Below are 9750 nucleotides of genomic sequence, written 5' to 3'. Positions count from 1 at the left end.
TCATAATATTGATAGTACTTTGTATTTTTATCTTCATGATCTCTGACCTAACTGCACTTTTTTCTGTTGTACTTATTTACTACAATAATCCTACTGTTTTTAGTTTTTATATTTGACTGACTTCCTTCTTCATTTTTTATTGTTGTCAACTTTACTGTACTACATAAATACAGTTTTTCTCATCTCAGTCTGATATGGGGTTTGTATACACTTTTTCGGTGGTTGGTTGGAGTGAGACAATAATGTGACGGATTTAAACTGTATTTAAAATACATTGTTTACAGTGTAAAACTACAATGTACCTCACTCCATCTGATGATGAATCTGTGTGGATAGATGAAACAAACAGCCTCTATGTTGGATTGAAACTGAGCTCATGTTCTGCATAATTAGTAAAGTTCTCTCTTCAGTGAAAGGAGCAACACACATATTGTTTCTTTGTTAAATAAGGGGTGACATATAGCAGCAAAACATCAAACACCTCCCCTAAACATGGAGCATTTTGACTACTTGTTTTGGTTGTTGAGTTTTGATTAAATCCACAATGTTAGGACCACATAAATAAAATAATTTCCAGTGGGGACAGAGAAACATGCCCTCCCCTCTTTTTAAAATCAACTCTTCAAACACACTCTTCCATCCATCCATTTTCATTCGCTTTCCCTGGGGTTGGGTTGCGGTGGCAGCAGGTCCAGCAGCCTGACCGAGGCTTCCCTCTCACCCGCACCATTTACCAACTCATTCTGGGGGATCCCGAGGCGTTCCCAGGCCAGCTGGGAGATATAATCCCTCCAGCGTGTCCTGGGTCTTCCCCGGGGTCTCCTACTAGTTGAATCAGGGGCTGGTGCCCCGGACAACATAGCTCCCAGGATCACTGAGCCACTCAAACTCCTTCACCTCGTTAAGGTGACGATTCGCGAAGGAGCACTCTTTCAAAATGGTATTATTTTTTAACCACTCTAATCGTGCTTAATTTGCTAAGTCTACCCCTTGGCCAGCCTGCACATTTTGGGTGAGAATGTGAATCGAGCTGCTGATTTAGCTCTGATAAATATGGTCGAGTAGCAGGCACACACAGCCTGCCTAACCGATTGTATTGTACATTTGGGCATCTTTGGAACATCTGTGAATGAGGACGTTGTGGTAAACCAGGAAGAACAGAGGAGCAGACAGAGCACAGGGGGCGGATCCCCAAGCTCAGGTTGGGGCAGGTGGTCGGGGGAATGTACTTCACAGTGCAGGTGCTGCAGCCAATCGGCACATGGCATTGGACCCACCTGCAGCCCATCAGGTAATCAGAGGGAGCATATATTCTCAGAGCTGGGATGAAGAAGGGGGAGACTGGACAGGAGGCTAAGAGGATCCCCTGAACCGCTGGAGAGGAGCCGCACGGACACGAGGAAAACCGTATTCTAAACCTCTCTCCTCTGATCTGCCCTCACAGAAGAAAGGACGCTGCTTGTGAGACCGAAGACCCCGACCGGGAGGAATATTTTGTTGAGTTTAACCCCATTCCCCTTCACCCCAAACCTATTTATTAAAGGACACTTTTTGTTGGCGTACTAATGTCTCTGAGTCTCCTATTTTATTGTTGAATCTTGCCTCCAAGTCCCCCGGGTTGCCACATTTGGTGGAGGATGCGGGCAGGAGAAATCCGTCGCTAAAGATTCACAATAAAATAGGTCCTCAGAGAGGAAGACACTCCGTGCTATGGAGAATGCACTAGCCCAGCTGATCCAGAACCAAACTCAGCAGGCCCAGAGCCTTAGAGTGTTGCAGGATGCGATGACCACTCTGGGTCAGCATCTGGTAAAACCAGAGAGGCCTACACATCCCAGTAAAGTGCTCACCAAGCAGACTGGGGAGGATGACATTGAAGCCTACCTAGAGGTTTTTGAAAGAACGGCAAAGAGGGTGGGCTGGCCTGAAGTAGAGTGGCCAGGTCTACTTGGCCCTTTTTTGACTGGTGATGCGCAAAAAGCCTGTCGGGACCTCTCCCTGGCCGAAGTGAACAATTATGAGGCACTAAAAGCAGCCATCTTAGCCCATTATGGTCACAACCTCCAGACGAGGGCACAGCAATTCCACTCCTGGTCATATGACGCTACTGCCCCAGTGCGGCCGCAGGTCGCGACCCTTATGCGGCTGACACACAGTTGGTTAACCACAGGAGATGGACCCCCAGCTCTGGACAGAGTTGTAATGGACCGTTGTGTTAGGGCACTACCAGGGGATGCTAAACTACACGCCTCCCGAAGCAGCCCAAAGACAGTGGATGACCTAGTGGAACTATTGGAAAACCACTAGGTCACAGTGGAGCAGTCGGCAAGAGCCAAGGTTGAGGAAGGGAGGCACGGAGACGCCACCAAGCGGCCAGATTCCCCAGGTTGCGCAGCCCAGACCACCACCCCAATGTCGACCCCCTCGTGAATCGGGGCCGCCGGAAGTGCTTCACCTGTGGCCAAGAAGGCCATTTAGTGTGAAATTGTCTGGGGAATGATGTACTGATGCCGACGGCGGGCTCATCAGATCCACAACAGAAGGCCGGCAGCTACCTGACAACTTGCTGGGCCCATGAGGGTGCAAGGGCCCCAAAGCTTCCTGTCAGGATAGGGGACCAGGATGCAGAAGCCCTACTGGACTCGGGAGTGCAGTCACTCTCATACGGCCAGGGCTGACAACTGATCCCAGGGGGGCCCTATCCCAGTATCCTGTGTCCATGGGGACTCACGTAGTTATCCTACCACCCACATTAAGGTCCAGACCACAAGGGGCACCTATGAAGTCCTTGCGGGAGTGGTAGATAATTTGCCGGTGCCAGTGCTGATTGGTCGGGACTGCCCCATATTCTGGCGGTTGTGGGGCCACAGGATGACAGACAACCGGAGAAGCCGTACCAACAACAGACCTCAGAATATCCGGAATGCCGAAGTGGTACATGCCTGTGCTGCACCAACTCGCCCGACTGGTTCATCGGGAGGAGAGACGGATGAGGAAAAACTGACAACAGCAGAGGCCCCGGTGAGCCCAGGACAGTTTGGGACTGCCAAGTTGGAAGACCCCAACCTGGAACAAGCCAGACAGAACCTGGCGGTGGTCGAGGGGAAACCGGGAGTAGGGGTTGTTACCTCCTTCCCACATTTTTCAGTGAAAAATGGCCTCCTATATAGGGTAGCTAAGCTAGGGGAATTTGTCATTGAACAGTTGCTAGTCCCTAAACGCTATGTTCCAAAAGTGTTGTACCTAGCCCATTCACACCTGTTGGGCGCTCATCTGGAAGTAGAGAAGACCTACAACAGAATCCTGGGTCGCTTCTACTGGCCAGGGGTGAAGAGGGCGGTCCAGGATTACTGCAAAAGTTGCAGGGAGTGCCAGAAGACAGCTCCAAAGGTATACTACCAGAACCCCTCGATCCCGTTACCCTTAATTGATGTTCCCTTCCAGAGAGTGGCCATGGATATAGTAGGGGCCCTGCCAAAGTCCAGTAGGGGGCATCGTTATATCCTGGTCATCATGGACTATGCCACCCGCTACCCCGAGGCAGTCCCATTACGCACTGCAAATGCTAAGGCAGTGGCCAGAGAACTGTTCCTCCTCTGTAGTCGAGTAGGCATTGTGAAAGAGCTCCTAACTGACCAGGGAAGCTGCTTCATGTCTCGTGTAATGAAGAAGATGTGCAAGTTGTTGAAGGTGAGCCAAATAAGAACCTCAGTGTATCACCCACAGACTGATGGCCTGGTAGAACGTTTTAATAAGACCCTAAAACAAATGCTGAGGAAGACTATTGATGTGGATGGGATAAACTGGGACCAACTAATCCCCTTTGTCTTGTTTTTAATCAGAGAACTTCCCCAGGTTTCCACAGGGTTCTCGCCATTTGAGTTGATGTACAGACGGAGGCCCAGGGGCATGCTGGACACAACATGTTTAACGCATGCACACTGGAAAGATTACTCGCTGAACGACTTGCAGCCACTGTTGAAATCCTGGAGCTTCAGTGCCCTGAGGAGGCTGAAGACGTGTTCTAAGAAGCACAATGGTGCAAATTTGCATAAACAATGTTGCAATATCTAAAAATACAGAAGGAAGTTTGGAAAGAAAAACATTTGCCAGGAATTTTCCACTTGTGAATGAGTGCCGGAAGTGAGGAGAAAAGAACGGGGTGTATTGAAGGATGGCTCAGGGGAGTTTGGATAGTGAGAGAGATGGGGTTCTTGATATTAAACATTTGATTCATTGTCTGTTAAGTATGAATAAATGAAAGTAAGAAGTTCTTGAAGGATCATTCAAAATGGGATCACGAATGGCATGCACTTTGAGGGACAGTGTGCAAAGGTATGTTTTTATGATTTTATGATGAGGCCTATTTATATATTTGATCGTAACCTGTATATTTATTGCTTTTTATGATGTTTTGTTATAACCATTTCTTTACTTTAGTTATGGCTTGTTATATCTGGCCACAGGGACTACGGTTGAAATTTAGCCTTAGCTAAGACTGACACATTTACCCCTGGGTTGATTGATGTGTTCAAATAAATAAATAAATAAAATCAAATAAATAAATGAAAAAGAGATTTCAAAAACGTCCTCAGGCTCTAAACGGTACAAACCCTTCTATCAACAATATTTGGTGTTTCCGACGAAGACGCACATCTGAACAATAAACCTAATGCTCTGGCTTTTGCTAATCTTCAAGCTAAATGTGTAGCCTTTCTTAAATGTAAGGAAGCTGCACACGCATGCTCAATGGTTAAAATGCGCATGCTTGAAGCTTGCTGCTACGATCCAAGCCATGTAAAGATTGAAAGCCATCAAATTTGGTTCAGACATTTATCTCCCCCTCGAGATGAATTGTATCAACTTTGATGATCCACTGACCTTTCCTCTAGTACCATCAGTTCAACATTTTAATTCATCCAATACTTTGACCTATGACCATAGTATGACATATGTTAGCATTGATTCGGAGTTGTGTTTCTGGCCACTTGTCTCTTTTACCTCTGTTTTGGATTTTATATAAACATTTCAGTTGTAGCCACTTTAAGCATAAATAAAAAACAACATTGTGTTGTCTTTGGTTAAAACTATATTAACAACACAGCTTCTTTACGACGACGGGGATTTTAAGCACAAATCACAAGGAGCATAATTGACATAATTTGTGCATACGGGCAATCAGTTAAGTGAAATTTGACCAATTACAGCTATTTACATTTCAGCTGGCTTATCTACAGTTCAGAAGCAACCAACATGTATGTTCTGTATCTTACATCTCTTTACCTTTGTCTATGCAGCCCTACCCCCATGTCCTGTCACATGTAAGACCATATAAGACCTTGCCACTGTTTGTTACACAGTGGAGAGGCTGACCTATTTGTCGTGAAAACTCTACTGGGGAAACTGGAAATACCAGATGATCATATGTCATGCAACCTACATTCACATTTATTCAGACATAAATCTAACACTCAAATGGCAAACTGTCGTGTTCTCATGGAGTTTCATCACACCATGTGCAGGCATTGTCTATCTACCTGTGTTCTGTTCTAACAAAATTAATTATTTAGTGCGTCAGCTAATACATAACATTAGTGACGTAGAGTAGAAACAATAATAGCGTTGCTTCATTTGTGGGGCTCCTCTTCTGATACAATAATTCAATAATCATAGAACAGGCAGACATACAAACACAAGGCAGCTACTATTTAAAGCATATATTTACAGTTTGCTGTAAATCGCTAGAGCTAAACAAGGACCATGCTCTCTGTTCATAAAATAATTTAAATTGTTAAGACATTGGTAGACACGAATTACATGCTAAAAATAAGTTAATGTTCAACTGTAAAAACAATTGTGGAATAAAATTATTAATTAATTTTTAGTTTGAGCAAGAAACGGAAATATTTAAAACTTGGATAATAAATAATGTATCATGGGCTGCTTGCCTAGTTGGATAGCTGTACATATTCTTAACAAAAAGGTAAACTACTTTTACTAAAAGGTGTTTACACAATTCATACAATTTCTCCCCTCTGGGTACTGAAACGTATCAACGGTACGGACATCCATCACACAGCTGTCGGGCTGGAGGATGAATGAGTATCCGCACAACGGTTTGAGTATTGTATTACACACGTTTCTCATTTGTTTCTCGACAGTCTTCAATCTTTCTTCAAAAAATAATAAATAGACCAGAGCAAACAAAGCATTTGTCGACCAGACTTGTTTCTTTCTTTCTTAAAAAAAGAAGATTTTTGTAAAAGTTTTGTACTGTTCTGATCATTGCGCAGACAGTTCAGGTATATTTTATAAAAATATTCTAGGAATACCCCAAAAAATTACATTTTTACATGTAATTAACTATACAAGTACGTGATCATGGAGGGAAAATGCTTAGTTTTACTTAAATACATCAATTGATTCTTTGATATTAAAGGTTTGTTGTAAAGAGAGAAAAAATAGACACTGTTTAGTGCGCATTAAGATATTTTCATAGCTTCATTTTAATATTAGAATTACATTTACTTTTACATTTTGGACAAATCCACACTATAATTCAGGGTAAAATTCACTAAATGTCAGGCTCACTTTGTTTTGGGACAGGTTGGGATGAAGAGGAGGTCAGATAACATACATCTGTTGTCTGGAATGATTTAAGAATGAAAATGACCCAAATTATTATTTTTGACAGTCCAACAAATGAAGCAAATCAGCTTTTTGTATTCACTTCTAATGTCAAGATGATAAGACCATCGCTGCATACTAATTTATAAGCCATGGATAGATACACAGAAACATACAAGAAATTTATGAAGAAACTGAGACAAAAGCAAAGAAATGTATCCATTTCAGCAGAAATATTTAGCATGGTAAAACCTTTAGCTGTGCATTCGTATCACACACGTAGAGTCTACAACAGCAGCGAGTCACTCAAGTCTCACTCGATGAGTTCGAGAGTACCTGCTGTTCCTCGTAGTTCCTAGATGTTGTCATGCTCAAGCATATTTGGCACTCAGTCGATTTGTAAATTGATATAATAGTCACAAAGTTCAGCCAATGCAACCTTTATGCATTACACAAACATGTACAGCTCAGACCTGTACATGTATCACCCTCTGGTGGTGATCACACCCTTGAACCAGATACACACAAAAAGATTTAAAAAAAAAATACATAATAATAATAAAGAGATATTACAGTTTTCTGATACTTTTTTGACAGATAACTATCTGATAGCATGGACAGGAAGTTGAGGTTTTACAATATGTAATTTGTGATGTTCTGTCATTTTGAAGACGACACAGAATCACTTAAGAGTTGCTGATGATGACAAACCACTGATGAAGATGTGTAGGATTAATGTGCACTGTGTCGCTTGCCTTTTCTTTCTGCTCTTATTATATTCTTGTAATCTGACGTACATTACACATTTTCAGTCAAATAAGGAAAAGTAAAGAAAAATAAATATCTGAGAGGACTTTTATTTTCACATTCTTCAGCACTATGAGAAGAAATGGCAGCTGATGAGGAATCATGGAGTGCACCATAGCCACGTGACATTATAATGACAAACACAATTGCAATCTTAAATCATATTTAACATTATATGCTACTTATCATACTATGATTTAAACACCTTTTCAGTCACACTGATTTTGGCCATTTTCACTGCATCTCCTAAACCATTAAACAGATTATTAAAATCATGACTCATGTATCCTCAAAAGATTACAACTCATTCAACTTCAATGACAACGCTAAAGGAAAAGCTTTCGGGTATTCACTTTCTTGCCAAAGAGTTTGATGAGACGGTTGATACCACTCTCATTTGGTATTAATTAAATGATCAATTACTTTGTGCCAAATTATTTCATGGCCGATGTCAGTGACTTCCTGGATTGCTGATTGTTGCTGTATTATATTAAGCACACAAACATGAGAGTGGCATCGATCTTTTTCTCTTACTCAGCAAGAAATGTGTTTCCTAAAATTTGAAAACCTTCCTTTAAACAGACATAATTATTTAAAAAAACCGTATGGTGTAAAACAATCAAGAGTTTGCCCTTTTTTTCAACTACAACTTGAGTATGAAACCATTTTGACGGAAGCCCCTTCCAACTTCGTTAAACCTTCGACAGGCGGTACTTTTATTTGTTTATTGTTTTTACAACAGGCCGCCCTCTTAAACAGCAAAGGAAATGTTACTACAGCTTGAAAATGAAAGGCACAGTGAGATTTCTTTTTTTAATGGACTAAATGGCATTTCATGTTTGTACAGTAAACACAGAGCAAGCCCTTTTGTTAAACAACCCATTCAATAAATTCAGTTTGGAGAACTTACTGATAGAAGGTACGTCGACCTTTGGCCCCTTGCCCTGCAGAACTAATGTGAGCGGTGCATTTTTCACAGACACTTGTGTGAATTACGCCTTGAGCATAAACACTCAAGGTGATGAAAACTAAACGTTTGAGATAGCATCAACCCCACCGCAATAATAAATGAATGAGTTATGGGGTGGGAGCTGCCCTTCATTTGAACTCAAGTGCAATGAGATCACATGAGCGTTTTTTGAAAAGCAATTATTGAACACATCTATTTATTTTTGATTATTATTCAGTAAACACAGGAGTATGTGTTAATGATGCCGTAATCACTGTTAACTGGGTTGGGTGGTGGTGAGGTTACTGCGTTATAACAAAGATAGTTAACACATTTCAACATGGATATTTTTTTTTTCAAATGACCATAAAACCACATGTAACAATATTCTGAGAAATTAGATGAAACACTTTCTGATTTCTGTATGAAATATCGCCACTGGTTTTAAAAGATTAATACAATGAAATGTAATTTAAGTACTGGCAATAGCCACCTACTGTATGGCACTGTTAATGTGAGTTTAAAACACAGTGAGTTTAAACCAGTGTCTGACAATCAAGAAAACAGGCATCTTTCTTTTTTTTTGTACTATCATAGCTGAAATTGTACTATGAATATTGAAAAATAAACATTGTGCCTGAAATAAAAATAAGACTGCTGATTCACAGAAGAACAGGCGATTAAATACACTAAGCCCACAGCTCTATAGACTACTATTTAAATTTCACACTTCACACATTGGTCTGAATTAGATTGACAAAAAAAGTATTCACCTATTATTGCAAAAATGTAAACATCCTTTCAATGTATCATGACAATATCTTTGCAAATACAGTCAAAAATGTCCATTAAAAGTTGGCCTGTTTGTTGTAGAAGATACCTATTTTTTTTAAATGTCATATTAAATTATGACAATCAAGCAAAAATACAAACCATCAATTTTTGATTGTGGGTTATTTAAAGCTTCTGTGTTGGGAATGTTCATCAGAAACTAAAACTCTCACATTATTGTTATCATCTAACCAGTGGCACTGACATATTTCATTGATGAATTACTCAAAGTGCCAATTTTCTTGCTTTTCTTTTTAATTGTAAATGGAATACTTTATGGTTTTCGATTGTTGGTCAGACAAAACAAGCAATTTGAAGGCTTAACCTTGCGTTATGGAAAATTGTGAGGGATCTTTTATAGAGCAAACAATTTACCAATTACTCCAACAAAAGATTACAAGATTAATCAATAAGGAAAAAAAATCTAAATAAAATGTATGTAATAAATATCTATATAGCACCGATCACAATCACAAGCTTCAAGCTGTTTTTTTGCTCGATTGAATTTAAAGAAAGCAGCTTTGATTTGCACCTTG

Source organism: Taurulus bubalis (assembly GCF_910589615.1).
Source record: "Taurulus bubalis genome assembly, chromosome: 5".
Lineage (NCBI taxonomy): Eukaryota > Metazoa > Chordata > Actinopteri > Perciformes > Cottidae > Taurulus > Taurulus bubalis.
The sequence above is the reverse complement of the archived record's forward strand: the minus strand, read 5'-3'. Positions refer to the sequence as shown.